This window comes from Diachasma alloeum, unplaced genomic scaffold, assembly GCF_001412515.2.
Source record: "Diachasma alloeum isolate Michigan unplaced genomic scaffold, Dall2.0 Dall_scaffold_00788, whole genome shotgun sequence".
NCBI lineage: Eukaryota > Metazoa > Arthropoda > Insecta > Hymenoptera > Braconidae > Diachasma > Diachasma alloeum.
In genome coordinates this window covers 32,687-48,602 of record NW_021680918.1, presented here as the reverse complement: position 1 = coordinate 48,602, position 15,916 = coordinate 32,687, and positions in this window count along the sequence as shown.

The following is a 15,916-nucleotide window of genomic DNA, read 5'->3' as shown; positions in this document are numbered from 1 at the left end:
ATTCATACAAATTTTAATTTTTGATTCTGATAGTTGAAAAAATCCGGAAATCTTAAAGAACTGGGGAATTTGGTTCGCCTGTTTGCGATTGACGATTGAAAATATCAGGAGAGCTACTTGAACTACCTATGGAATAAAAAAATTAAGAAAATATTATCTTCTGCATGATGTAAAAAAAGTACTACTTCACATCTCAGAAAGAGATATAAAATGGTTTTTAGTCTATAGGGTCTTCCGTTTGGATTTTTTGAGTCTCAAGAGAGGGCTAACAGAAATTTTAGCTAAAATTTTAGACCTCGAGGCTTTTTTTTAATTTTTCTTCAATTGTAATGTTTCTTCGAATTTATTTTTGGGCTCAGAAAGTTATTTAGAATAGTTTTTTGGTTTTTTAAACATTTTCGGGTTCCTTCTTAGATGCTGGTAAAGCTTTTAGTATTGAGGATCAATTCGAGTAGTTTTTTTAGTTTTTTAAATTTACTATAGGGAATGATAGGGATTGATCCAGTGTGTTTTGGAAAAAAAATCTCTCTGAATGTTTTCTATAGTTTTAGAAAAGATTAAGAGAAAAAAGGATAGGAAAAGATGAATGAAATTACGTGTATCATGAGGACGTATCTGATGATGAGATTGCTATTCACGCTGTTTTGAGCCTGCAATTTTAGTCTTTTGGCCTTAAGTTGTGAATTTTCTGCAGAAGAATCAGTTTTATGAGAGCCGGATGAAGTTGACCTTCTACTTTCATGCTTTTGAGCCCTCGTTTCACTAAATGCTGACATTGCACGATTTAATGCATTAGTTGAAGAACTCTATTGGAATACAAATGAAAAATTATACCAAAATGAACAAACAATGACGATAAAAAAATTTCAACTGTCTAGCCTTTAAAAAAGCAAGGCCTTTTGTCTGAGCAATACTTTCTGAATAACCACAGTCAGAGTGATACCTTCCATTAGTTAAACTAATTTTAATGATCGTTGAACATCCCACCAAACAAGACTTATCTGTCTCTTTAACGAAATCTTTGAAATTGAGAGTACAAAACATAAACATTAAAGAAGGAATGATTGGGAGATGAATGGAAAGAATGGATAGACAATGAATACATAAAAAAAATAGTGGAAATGAGTGTGGGAGAATCAATTTACCAATCGTCTGATTAATGATTTCATGAGACCAATTGTGCGGACCGAAGATTTCATCAGCATGACAGAATAATTGATGTTGAATTGAGTTTTATTCTTGCATGATGACGTGGATTTCTTTGGGGGAATATAAATCATTCATCGAATAATAATACTATACATCGAATAATAATATTATATTACTAATATAAAATTGTGGTTACGGAGTTAGAATTATCTGACAGTTTATTGATTGTTATAACAGGAATAGGGAATCTGAAGTTGGCGGGTTCAATTGAACGTAGGCATATGACATTTTCTCATTAATTTTCGTTGGTTAGATGGTTGTGTGACTAGCTTCTCCAACGGTACATTTTGAAGAATCTCGTAATCAGTCGATATTACAGGAATTCCAATGGTAATGAAGAATCGCGTAATCAGTCGATAGTATAGGAATTCCAATGATAAATAATGTTGAAATAATCGGAGTTGAATTGAAAGTGAGAAAAAAAACAGGACATAATCGGAGGCGCTGTTAGGGAATCAAATTTATGCCACATCGTGATAATTATGGACGAAAATTAAGAAAAAAAAGAAGACAAAATTGTTATGTTATAAATTTCTAAAAATTCAGATTCGATATCATTAATCAATAATTGAACAAATGTGGCATATATTTGATTTCGAAGAGATTTGCAACAATAATAAGGTATGTATGTATTGTGGGGATGACAAATTAATTTCAAATTTCAACTCAACTTAAAATTATTCCAGATATCAGGAATTTTAGGAATAATTCGGAAAAACTGATGTCAATCACGATGGATTTGGGGTAGAATAACAAACGTGTATTTAGAGATCATATATATGAAATAATTGAAGATTGAATCATCCACGGAGTATAATTGAGAAAAGTAATTTGATTAATAAGTTTATTAATTTTGAGCATTATTTTATTTCTGATAAAATTATCAGCTAAATTATGAAGAAAATACTTGAACGAAGTGATTGAATTTTTTCTCATAAATTTCATAATGGATAGATTGTCACTGGAGTGAAGAAAGCCAATTAAGTTCCTTCATAGTTGCGAATCGCATTGATCGGGGAAAACTCGATTTTCAGAAATGTGAATAAGCTGATGGAAATTTGTGAAGAAATCGCATTTCCGAAAAATTTCATATCTGAAGAAAACCGCTAAGCCGGAGGTGCTTGAGACAGAATATTGAGAACTAATCAGATAAAGGTAGAGAAAATGTACCATAATAATAATGATTCGTAAATGTAAAAATTAAATTGAAATATCTCTAGAGGTATGATATAAAAAATTGATAACAAAAAAAATTACAGAGGGAGGAACGAAAATGACATTAACGGACGAAATGAAGGCAATAATATTGAATGCCTCAGCTAAATTAGAAGATGAATATATGTGGGCATTCAGTGAGGTATTAAAAGAGAATACTGGAAGGATAATGCAGTCGCCAATTCTGTGGCAGATCCCAGATCTGATTGTCCCAATCGAACAAGGAGAAGACTATATTCAAATTTTGTTCATGACTGATAAAAAATTGAATGAAGAGATTGATTATAGACAAACGATATAAGGACATTGGATATGCACCTATTATAAGAATAATACTGTTAACATATATGACAGTTTGAATCAGAATGAATTGGACGATAATACATTATTGGATTTGAGGAAATTATTTCCATTCAATCCTAGAATTGAATTCCCCAAAGTTCAGCAACAAAAAAATTGAATTGATTGTGGATTATTCACAATTGCATTCGCAATTTCAATAAGTTTGAATGAAGATCCATCAGACATTATTTATGATGAAGAAAAAATGAGAACACATACATACGAAATTTTGGTGCATCATATCTACGAACATTTCCCGCGCAAGACAAACGAGAGAACGACAATGATGAATGATGTTATTAGAAGTAAATTAGCTGTCAAGGAAAGCGTACTGCAACGTAAACGAAGGAGTATTATAAGTGATAGAAAAATGAGAGATGATGGAATGAAGGAATATGTGGGTCTCGCTTCAAATAATTCTAACGAATCGAAAATTGGATATAGAAAAGGTCATGACTGCAGTGATACCAGAAAAATAGAAAAATCCAAACATAACTTTGAAGGATTAACTGTAGAAGATGTTTTAAGATTTAAAAGGATATTGTTGACAAAGACGGGGATAAATATGCAGTGTGTAGAATCAATGATGAATGGGAACAATTCACTCATACCGAAAAATGAAAACGACAAACATATTGAGATTATGACATCAATGAAAAGTAGAAGAGTGAAAAAATAATGAAGGAAAATCCGAGGGGAGAGAATGGATTTGCATATTTTATCAAGATAACACCTTAAATATATACGATAGTGGAAATAAATTATGTTTAGATGATATGAATAACATGCAAGTGAAGCAGCTATTTTCGTTCTATCCAAAAATTAGATATTGTTTGGTACAGAAAGTGAAACAGAAAAACAATCTAGGATATTTAACAATTGCATTTGCCGTGGCTCTGACTTTGAATATGGATCCATGAAGTATTGTATATGACGAATCAAAATTGGCATCACATGTGCATAAATTGTTACATGGCAATATTTACGAACATTTCCCATACGTACGCAAAGATATGAAGAGGAAATCAATTGAAGAAACACAAGAGGATAGACGGAAACGATTGAAAAATATCAATCGAAAAGAGATTAAGTCACATAAAAATGAAATAGAATTAGAATCGATTAAATTCGTGGATAGAGAAAGAAAGAAATGAGAAAAAGCGATAGTGAAGAAGAGACCAAGGGATTCGATAAACGCAGAGGAAGATCAACGTAATGGAATTCGGAAAAAAATTGGGATTGTGAAAAATGAACGTGTTCATCTCAGGATGCAAATTATAGTGGGAAATGATAGAGAGAAGATAGAAAGACACATGGAGAACCACAAAAAAACACCAAATTATTACTCGAATCATCAGGAAGAAAAACGAACGCAAAGTGAGCAGAGAAGATATCCTAAACCAAGTAATAGGGATACAAATTATTATGTAAATGAAGACGAAGAATCATCACAAGAGAATTTTGATCCTTGCATATCCCAAAATGATGAAAACATCAGTGATAATTCAGAAATGGATGACATAGAAAGCAAGTGTACTAGAAAAGAAAATTGCTGGATGAATTTAAACGCACAAAATGTGAATGGAAACTGTATCAATGAACATTATATTGGAAAAATGGATGTCCTATGCAAGTTTTGCAGAGCATTACACTTCAAAGTTGAACAAGGAAAAAATGGATTCAAAAATTGCTGTTATCATGGAAAACCTACTTTGCTACCATTGGAAGAATATCCAGACTTATTATATAAATTACTATCAGGGCAATCGAAGATGAGTGGCCATTTGAAAGAAAATATACGAAGTTATAATAGCACCTTAGGATTCGCAAGCATGGGAGCAAAATTGATTAATATACCAGGGAGGGGACCTTACGTATTCAAAATTCATGGACAAATATACCATAATACATACGCATTACATCCTAATGAGAAGGAAGAAATAAAATATGGAAAACTATATATTCTAGATACAACAGAAGCGAGTGAAGAACGTATGAAGAATAAATCAAATGTGAATTGTAGAAGAGAATTACTAGAAGAATTAGACATTTTTTTAAGGCATATTAATCCTTATGCGAAGGGGTACAGAATGATGTATGAATCAGAAAAGCAAGAGAAAGAGATAGCTAAAAGAGAAAATAGAAAAATGAACAACATTGTAATGTGGATAAATCAGAATTCTGGAATAAATAAGAATACTCATAATGAGCCAAGTTGTGAAGAGATCGCAATAGTATTTACAGCTGATGACGGTAAACCACCTGCTGATAGAGATAATTGCATCCATCCTAAGGGCGACAGAAGCGTCTCAATTTCAAGCTTGAGTCCAAATTTGAATCCAATGACGTATCCAATATTATTTCCAAAGGGGGAAAAAGGATGGACGGTGAATATGGAGCAAAATGGTGGAGAACGAAATATAACACCGCTGCAATTTTATTGTTATCGACTGGCGGTTAGGAAAGGATTTAATCGTTGTCTGTCAGCAGGAAAGTTGACGCAGCAATATGTTGTCGATGTTTGGAGCAGGATCGAAGGGCAAAGGTTAAGATTCATAAGAGAGGAACAAAATGATTTGAGAGCTGAGTTATATAGTGGATTGATGGATTATGTAAAAAATAAAGCAGAAAAAGAAAGTTGTCATAAACTGGGAAAATTGGTGATCCTACCATCGACATTCCAGAACAGTCCAAAAGCGTATCAACAATTATACATGGATGCATTGAGTTTAACTCAACATTTAGGCAAGCTACAGCTCTTCGTTACAATGACATGCAATCCCCATTGGAAAGAAATACAAGAAAATCTCAGAAAAGGTGCAACTGCATCAGATAGACCTGGTTTGGTGGTGAAGGTGTTCAAACTGAAGCTAAAAAAATTGAAGAAATTGATATTCAAGAACGGAATATTTGGAAGACATGTAGGACAAATCCATGTCATAGCGTTCCAAAAAAGAGGCCTGCCACATGTTCATCTATTAGTTTTTCTCAAAAAAGGGTACATTATTAGAAACAACGATTCAGTAGACATAATTATATCAGTAGAAATTCCTGATGAAAAGAAGAATCCAAGGCTATTCCAAATTGTGAAAAAATTCATGATACATGGGCCTTGTGGAGATCAGAACCGAAAATCGCCATGTATGGATCAGAAAAAAAATACGTGTACCAAAACATTTTCGAAAAAATTCTGTGAAGAAACATATATTGGAGAAAATTCATATCCATTATATAGAAGAAGAGATAATAAACGAATCATCACGTATCAACATGGAACAAAAATTATGATTGCTGATAATCGATATGTAGTACTATATAATCCTTATTTGTTGTTGAGGCTGAATTGTCATATTAATGTCGAAGTATGCTCATCAATACAATGGATCAAGTATCTGTTCAAGTATTGTTATAAGGGACATGATGCAGCCTTAATAGAAATTCGAAACGAAGATTCAAATGAATATAAATATGATGAAATCCATCAGTACTTATCTACGCGATATGTATGCCCTCCTGAAGCAATGTGGAGAATTTATGAGTATGAAATGCATGAACAATCACACGTCACTATTAGATTAGATGTCCACTTGGAAAACCAACAAAATATTTATTTTAAAAAAGGATCCGAAGAGAAAGCGGTGAATACACAGAGAAACACAACACTAACAGCATGGTTTAAATTAAACAGTTATGAACTGGAAGCAAGAAAATATTTATATAGTGAAATACCTCACCATTACCGATTTGATAATGAAACGAAGAAATGGAAGGAAAGAAAAAGAATCAGGAAACCAATAGTAACAAGAACGTACTTTGTGAGTCCCCGTGAAACAGAAAGATATTGTCTGCGAATATTATTATTACATGTTAACGGAGCAAAAAGTTTTAAAGATTTAAGAACTTAAGAAGGTATAACATATAACACATTTCACGAAGCAGCATACGCACGAGGTTTGGTTGAAAATGAAGAAGAGATAGTGTTATGTCTTGAAGAAGCTATAAATTTCAGTTTCCCAAAACAATTATGTGAATTATTTGCATACATATGTGCTTTTTGTTTTCCGAATAATGCTCTAGAACTATGGGACAAGTATAAAGAACATTTCATCGATCAAAATCAACACAATGAGAAAAGAAAGAATAGCATTGATGACGATAGCAGAAATTTTGGATAACAATGGATTATCTTTAAATCATTTCCTTTTTCCAACAATAGATAGAGTTTTGAATTTAGACAAATACGACGAACAAATGAGAGAGAAAAGTGAACGAGAAGAATTAGAAAGAGACATTTTGGAAATTGAAAAAATTTTGAACAATGATCAGAGACTGGTGTATCAAACGGTGATTAATGCAGTTGAAGATTCAACAATACAAGAAAGATATTTCTTCTTGGACGGTCCTGGTGGAACAGGCAGAAGTTATTTATTGAATGGAATACTAAAAAAATTGATATATAAAAATGATGGGGTAGTACCAGTAGCATGGACTGGAATCGCTGCAAATTTAGTGAAAACTGGAAGAACGGTACATTCAACATTCAAGTTACCATTGATGCTGAACGAAACTTTAACATGTTCCTTACGGAACAAATCGAATATGTGGAAAGTAATAAAGCAAAGTGAATTGATCATCTGGGATGAAGTAACAATGGCTACGAAATACGCTTTCCGAGCAGTGAGTTTGTTATTGAAAGACATGATGGGAAATTATAAAATTTTTGGCGGGAAAGTAATATTATTATCAGGTGATTTTAGACAAATATTGCCCATTGTCAAACATGGGAATCGAATTGCGATTGTGGAAGAAAGTGTTAAAAAAAGTTTCTTATGGAAATATTTCAAAAAAATGACATTAAAAGTAAATTTTCGATTGAAAATAGCAGATAGAAATTTTCAAAAATTGCTGTTAACAGTAGGTGAAGGGAAATTTGAGAATTATTTTGAAAAAGAAAATAATGTAGTTAGAGTCCCTGAAAAAAATTTATGTGAAAGTGATATAATCACAGAAACATATGGAGATCAAATCGAAAAAGGAGATTATAATGTGGAAAATTCTGCGATCTTAACAACATCGAATCATAATGTATTAGATTTGAATAATGGAATTGTACAAAAATTAGAGGGAAGAGAAACCATATTTTACAGTATAGATACAGATATGAGTGATAATGACAAAAACAAAAATGCTATTCCTGTAGAATATTTGAATTCAATTACCCCAAACGGCTTCCAACCACATAAATTAATATTAAAAGAAGGTTGTCTTGTGATGCTATTGAGAAATTCACATGTTAATGATGGATTCTGTAACGGAACAAAAATGATTGTGACTGAAATTAGGCCCCATGTACTCAGTCGAAACAATTTCACAAGAACCAAAAAGGAGAAAAATGATATTACTGCCAAAAATAAAATTTATCACATTAGAGAATGACTTTCCATTCATAATGTGTAGGAAACAATTTCCAATAAGACTAGCATATGCCATGAAAATAAACAAATCACAGGGTCAAACTTTGGAAAGGGTAGGTATTTATCTTAAAAGTAATGTTTTCAGTCATGGGCAATTATATGTAGCATTATCAAGGGTAAAAGCAAGCGAAAAGTTGAAAATATACATGACTGAAGGAGGTCGAATAAAAAATGAAAATGATCAAAATTGTTATATGAAAAATGTAGTATACAAAAAAATTCTAGAATAATGATCATGTAAAATAAACTGATTGTAAAATATTTAAATATTCGAACGTATATTTATTTATCCAATAGCGTAACCGTTAAGAGAAGTATTGAAACGTAAAAATGAGATTGAATAGAAACAAATCAATCTAATTTAAAGAAAAACAAAGAGAATAATACATAAAATAATAAATCAAAGTAATATAAAATAATTTAATCTAGAAAGGGGCGCGAAGCGCCCCCTCGCTAGTATCTGAGAAATTTTGTATGAACCGGTATGCATATTTATATCGATTGAGATTGAAGACATCGAGCTGAATATTTTGAAAAAAGAATATTGAATTCTGTTGAGTGGTTTTTCAGATAGTTGCAAAAACGATTTAGAGACAAATGGCGATTTCTCAAAAACAGCTGCGTCGATTGCTCTGAAATTGCGCACAGGGTTAGTACTCATTAATACCTATAATCTGACAAAATTTGACATTTTTTTAAGATCATTTCAGTCTTTTATTTAATTTTCTGAAAATTAAGCACCAGGTCAATACCCGCACGTACACACGAGGTGGTCGAACTTCATATTTTTACGTTTCAGACCATTTTACATCATTTTCAAGCGAAATTAGAGAATCTAAAAATGGAATAATTTCAATGCTTGCATTCGGAAGCAAAAATCGTCCATGATTATTTTTTTTGCTATTTATTTAACAGCCATGTTTTCTTGTTATACTCAATCATTTAATTGGAGTAGAATTATATTACTTTAAAAAGGTTGCAACCCACTCCCTCTGTCTATCCTTCTTAGTAGACACTCAAAGCCAATATAATCATTGCATTGGCAGGTCGGTGCAGAAGAAATATTCTCATCTACTCACTAATTTCATGATTTCATGTAATTACCGGCCAGCATATAATGCGTGAATAATCCCTTAGTCATGTCCAATCTTATACGTTTCAGTGTAAATTTATTCTTCCTTTGTTGTAAGCGAGAGCAGCCAATGTGTATATTAATGAAAAACACATTTTGGGGATCTAAATTAATTTATCCCGCTCAAATTAACTCGATTTCTTAATCGCTTCCATTCATCCTGGGAAAGTAGGAAGCACAAATCCGCAAGATTCCCAAATTTTTATGAAATTTTTTTCAATCAGAAAATCATCAAAGTTACGTTAGAGTTGATGGAATCGTGCCAAAAATTTTGGTTATATATACACGGTGAACTCAATAAGGGATGAAGATAAAGAACGCGGAGAGTGGGTGGAGTATACAGATAGAAGCCGATACAAGCGAGTCTAACGGCAGTTCAAAGGTGAAATTCCCCGGTACCCTCCCCTCTTGGTCTTTCAACCAACAACGCATCTAATTACTTCCTTCCTGCGGTCGCAACGAATTTACATGTTGTTGATTTAAGCACTTAGTATAGGCGAGTCTTGTTGGAGCATAGATTGGATGGTGCAGCAGCCGTTGTCCATTGTATGCAAACCGGAAAGTCCGCAAAGTCCTTCCTCTTGTCCACACCGGAATTGTTAGTTGTAATTTTGCCCAATATGCGTGTAAATTCATCGAGACAGATATCAGTTAAAGATCGTTCCAATGAAGGACAACTTAGCATTTTATTTTATTGAGTGCATGACTCAATTCTTGGCCTTTTTTCGATAATTTTGACATTTATTGATAAAAAAATGAATACAGATCTAATCTTGAAAATAATCGCCGTCACTTTGCACCCATTTCTCCCATCTATCGGGCAATTATCGGCTTCCGGCTCGGAAAAAAGATGGTGGTTTTGACTGAATGAAGTCAACAATGCTCTGCCGGACTTCTTCAGGAGATTGGAACTGGGTATTCACCAGGTGATGTTGTAGCACCCGAAAAAGGTGATAGTCAGAAGTCGCAAGGTCTGGAGAATACGCCGCATGTGGGAGAATTTCCCAGCCCAACGTGGAGATAACATTCAGGGTTTCTTTTGCTGTGTATGGCCGCGCGCTGTCCTGCTGCAAAATAACTTGCCTCGTACCGCTACCAGTAAAAAGTATCTTTTCCTCAATAGCATCACTCCATTTCACCAGTTGGTCCTGATAACGCTTAGTATTAACGGCTTCCCCCTGTTCGAGTATCTCATAATAGATTATACTTTTGGAATTCCACCAAATACACAACAACAATTTTTTACCGTGAATATTCGGTTTTGCAGTACTCGTTGACGGCTTCTCCGGATAAACCCACGACTTTCGCCTCTTAGGATTGTCGTAAAATATCCACTTTTCATCCCGTCACAATTTTATGTAAAAAGTCTTTTTGTTTGAATCTGGTCAGTAGGCACATGGCAATTTCACACAATGGACTTTTGTTTTCTGAGGTAAGGTGAGGGAGCACCCAACGACCTTCTTTCTGTATCCTCCCAATTCTTTTTGAACGCTTCGAAATAGCTGATTGAGTCACTCCGAGAGTATCACCAACCTCCTGTTGTGTTTACCATGGATTTTCATTGAGTAGATTGTACAACTCCTCGTCCTCAATTTTTTTTGATTGCCCAGGACGTTCTTCATCCTGGAGATCAAAATTTCCATCCCGAAATTTTTTAAACCACTTTTTACATGTGCTATAAGATACAGCACTCTCTCCCAAGGCCGAATAAATCATTTGTTGTGCTTCCGCAGCAGTTTTTCCAAGTTGTAAGGTGAAAAGAAGGGAGTACCTCAAGTGCTGCTTGTCGAACGACATTTTTATTTACTGTTTTTTGAGGTTGTATTAATCGGATCATAATCGGATGTGAGTGCTTTGATAGCTCACAGATGGCGCTTCAAAACGCTTTCGATTGCGGGAACATTTTTTTAATTCAAATAGGTTTTCTAATCAACTTAATCTAGGGGCCGAGAATTAAGTCATACACCTAATATAACTGGAGTGTAGATTCCGGTGTGTAAGCAATTCAATAGTCGTGAGGGGTGTAAACATACAGAAATGGGTGAAAATGTGAACTAACGTGTAATCAGCATAAAATATTTCTATAGGAGGGAACAATACTCTTTGTGTCACGTTGGTAATGCTTTGGCATGCATTTTTATGCCTTTGTTTTGTTGGAGTCTACAGTACTACTTTTATATGCCAGCAGGAAATGAATGTAGGCTGAGTGTGTATTTGCCGAGAATTTCTGAATAGAGTTTTCGGTATCATCGATTTATTTAGTGAAAAATAACCGAGAGATAACTTTTGTGAGAAATTATTTTAAATTAATTAAGAATTATGAATATTCTCAATTAATGTACGGTTCTATCCAGAAAATCACAAACCTTCATCGAAAGCTTGAGTCTCTTCCAATGTTTAGTCTACAAATAAATAAAGCCAGCTTTTAAGTTCATGTCACCTGAACAGATCAAAATTATGTTGAACCCAGTACATCAATCGAATCAAAATGAACTATTGAATAATGCACTGCATACACTTTGTATCCAATATCGTTTTGCTCTTCGTTTCTCTCCATCTTATTATTTTCAGAAGTTATTGTGACCTGTTACCCCTTAATCAATATTCCCCTGCCCTCAATCACCTACGGCTCACCGGTAATAAACATATAAAAAACCCGAAATGAAAAAAGCCCTAGTTTTTGCCAGGATGAACCGAAAGATTCTCTCACGTGTCCAGTTCTCGAGATTTATATCGCTATAAATGTGATACCTAACGCGCCATCGATATAACTACCGACAGTGGCCAAACCAAGGGGGGGAGGGTGAACCCAATACGAGAGGAGGAGAACAGTTGGGGTGTACCTACCCACCATCAAGCCCATGCTACACGACGTGCGATCAAATCGAGCGAGGGTAACATGCTCATGACGTTCGCGAAATTCTCGTCTCGCAATCGATACACGAGAACCTCTTGGTCGGATTTATACGAATGACGAGTAGACTACGCGAACCATCGGAATTCAATCGGACATTGTGTGCAACGTGTGCAACGCCACGGTTCAACGCGGCTATACGCGGGAATCCTCTGGTACGATCGAATAATCGAAATTCACAAGTTGCGGACTGTTTCCACGATACAGGGTCCCTCGGTAGGCTCTTCCCCCATATCTTCCTACATCCATCGTCATTCAAACATAATTTTCTCTCACTGATTCACGTGGACCACGTGAACCAGCGACTACCAGAATTAAATGATAATGTGTTTGACATTCGAATTGAAATTCGCTTCTTCTCGGAGAATTTAGCAAAAAACCCACTTGACACAAGATTCACATTGCATTGGATTCGGAGAAAAGGTCTCTTGGGGGTTATGTGTGCCCGCTCGGGTTAGGATTCCGTCTCACTGATTCCATTCGATGATTTTCGTATTACTTTTACTATGGATTAGTTCGGGTTGAATGTAATTACTGATAACAGGAATACTTTCGAAAATAATGGGAAAATGATTTCACAATGCAAAAATAATTTCATACTGTATGCTGATTTTAGCCAGAACTAATCCGTCCAGACGCAGGTGAAGGATCGAAATGCCAAATTTGGCATGCCATATGTGGTCCGATTTCCGACCTTTTATCCATTCTGTGTCTAAATATGGTGCTTGGCATAGATTCGTTACCTAATTTCGGCCCTTATCATTCTCTGAATTGGTCAAACTAACCAAACTTGGAAAAATTGAGAGACTATTTTTCTCAACATAGACCCACCTCTCAATTTTTGTGAGAATCAACCGCCTATTGAGGTTGAACATCTCTCACGTTTCACCATGATATTCATTGTGCTTCGTTCTCCTGACCGACCCTCATCATCATTGGAGTTTTATCATCGTTTTCTTTGTTCCTCTATTTTGATCCTGAAGACTTTTGCTGCAACCTTATGCTCAGCTCGACCCCGATGACCTTTTTGACCCTTGGGATTGATGTCACCGTTCTTTCTACTTCTAGAGCTCGTACTCACTCCGATGAGATCCTTAACGATTGCCAAATATCTGCAAACTCTGCCGCAAATAGAATGGCAAGGTGCGGATGAATTTATTATTATTATTCTTATTCTTATTCTTATTATTATTATTATTATTATTATTATTATTATTATTATTATTATTATTATTATTATTGTGACGTCCGACGTTATTCATACTTAAAATAAGTTTTATCATATATTTTTTATCTTGATCGTTTTATCGTCAACAAATATTCTTTCTTAGATTCGAATATTTATTATTCCCATAATGAAGTGCAGCTGCACAAATAATTTACGCAGGGCGTAATCAAAGCCAAAAATCAATACAGAAATTTCAAGTTCCCTAATTGCAACCAATAAACACTCTTAATGTATTTGTCCCTAGCAATTTAGTTTATGACATCCAGCTGCCTGCAAATCTCTAACCAGGATTAGAGTGTCTCGTCCACTCCCCCAAATCCTTGGAAATTTTCCACTGACGTCAATAGTTTTCACAATAATATTTCAATGTTATATACTTGCTTTTTAATAAATACGTTCAATATTTGATAATCAAACTATCGTAATTGTTTGAATTAAGAATTGTCTTTTTAGATAACTATCGGAGAATTTTTCAGTCATTTGAAAGGTCAATTGAATTATGATAACTTTATATTCTCAATCCATTCAATTATCCTCTATTAAACAACGGAATTGATCTTTCTTTTTCATTTGGAATATTTGATTTTCCAAAATTCTCAATTCGGAGAATTTTGGATTGTCAAAGGAATGATAATAATAATTATTTAAGATGCGTTAGTTATTTTAAACGTTTGAAAATTAAGCGATTTAGAACAAAGAAATATTAATAGTTCATAATAAATAATTAACTTCTTAAACAATAAGTTAATTATTAAATTATTTTAGAACATTGTGGAGGGAGAACATGGGACTCCTGAAACAAAATTTAATTGGTTAAGTGGGGGTGGAAAAGTCCGCCCACACCCCAACGAATTTTCCAGTCTCAATGTGGAAGGGATGGAGTAACCCTGAAACATTGGGACTGATGAGTTTGGGGCGGGAAACTCTGGCCCAAGGTCGCATACCATTGGCCCCGAGTTTTCCCTCCAGAAGTGTGTGAGGTCACACCCTTAGTGCAGTTAACAAAATCACTTGCACTTCGGGTAGCTCTTCAGTACCATCACAATTCCCAAAGTGGAATTTTCTCATCGACCCTCTGGGCGATTTTACGAATTACTTATAACTTTTTTTAGTAGAGTCTTCTGACTCAAGTTAAATAAGTTTTCAAACTTACTTGATTTTATTCAATTTGTAAAAATTAGTAGTCGAGTCAGTTTTTATTGATATTCAATCAATTTAAACTACGTTTTAAACTTTTACTTGTGTAGAATCATTCGCGGCGAGTGTGTGTGATTAAGTTTAACCAATTTGGAATTAGCAGTCTGCAACTTTGTAAGTTACAAATTAATTTTGTATTCTTTCCCTTTATTTTTGGTTTTTCAAAATATAGACTCGCAAGAGTTAGTTCAAACAAAATTCTTCTTCTTTTTATTTCTCAATCTTTGTTTCTTCCCCAACAAGTTCTTTTGAAGTTTCTATTAAAAATTGAAATTCAGTTTTATTAAAGAGTAATTTTCTCGATTTACTTTTTTCACTTCAAATTAAATCTCTTCGAATTTCATTTCGGTTTAAAACTCAAGTTTATGTAAGTGATTAGTTTCATGTTATATTCCTAAATTGCCTTGGAATATTGATCACCTTTGACATAACATTATTATTATTATTGTTATTGTTATTATTATTATTATCGTACATTAAATCACTCGAACATGATAAAAAATTGGATGATGCATATGAAGGCGTCCGTAATTTATTTAGACAGTACGAATTTTACAATTTACCATTTGCGCGCTATGTTACACTGACCGAAGTATTTAGTGGATGTGAACGAGGCTTCTTAACTATTAACATCACACTGAGAAGAAAATATAATTCTACCAATCAAATTTGTTTTAGACAAGTATTTATAGAGAAATTCCGTATAGAAATTTTGGACATTTATTTGGAACAATTTTGATTGATAGAATTATATATTTTTCTCAGTGCATTCATTAATTTCTAACGAATAGCGTTAATAATTAAAAAGCCTCGTTAACAGTAATTAAATCGTGCCACCTCTTTTATCGTTGTGGTTGATGAATGTGTAATGTTAGTATTCGGAAGATCCAATCATAGGCGCAATATTTCATGTTGAAAGTAAAATATTTCGCAACTTCACGTATGATAGAAAGTCAGGATTCTTAAATGATTATTTTCTTCATTTCGCATTACCCGGAATTACACTAGATATATCGCAAATCAAAATATAAGACCTTTTTCAATTCCTAGGTCTCATTTCCAACTTTTTCCGGGATCTGCAAGTTGTTGAGTTGTGTTGCAGAGTTACAGCACATTATTTATGCGATTTGAAAGAAAAAATCATTTTTTTGCTAATTACTGAAAGAATTATCAGTAATAGCAATCGAGTCAGGACTTTGAAAGAA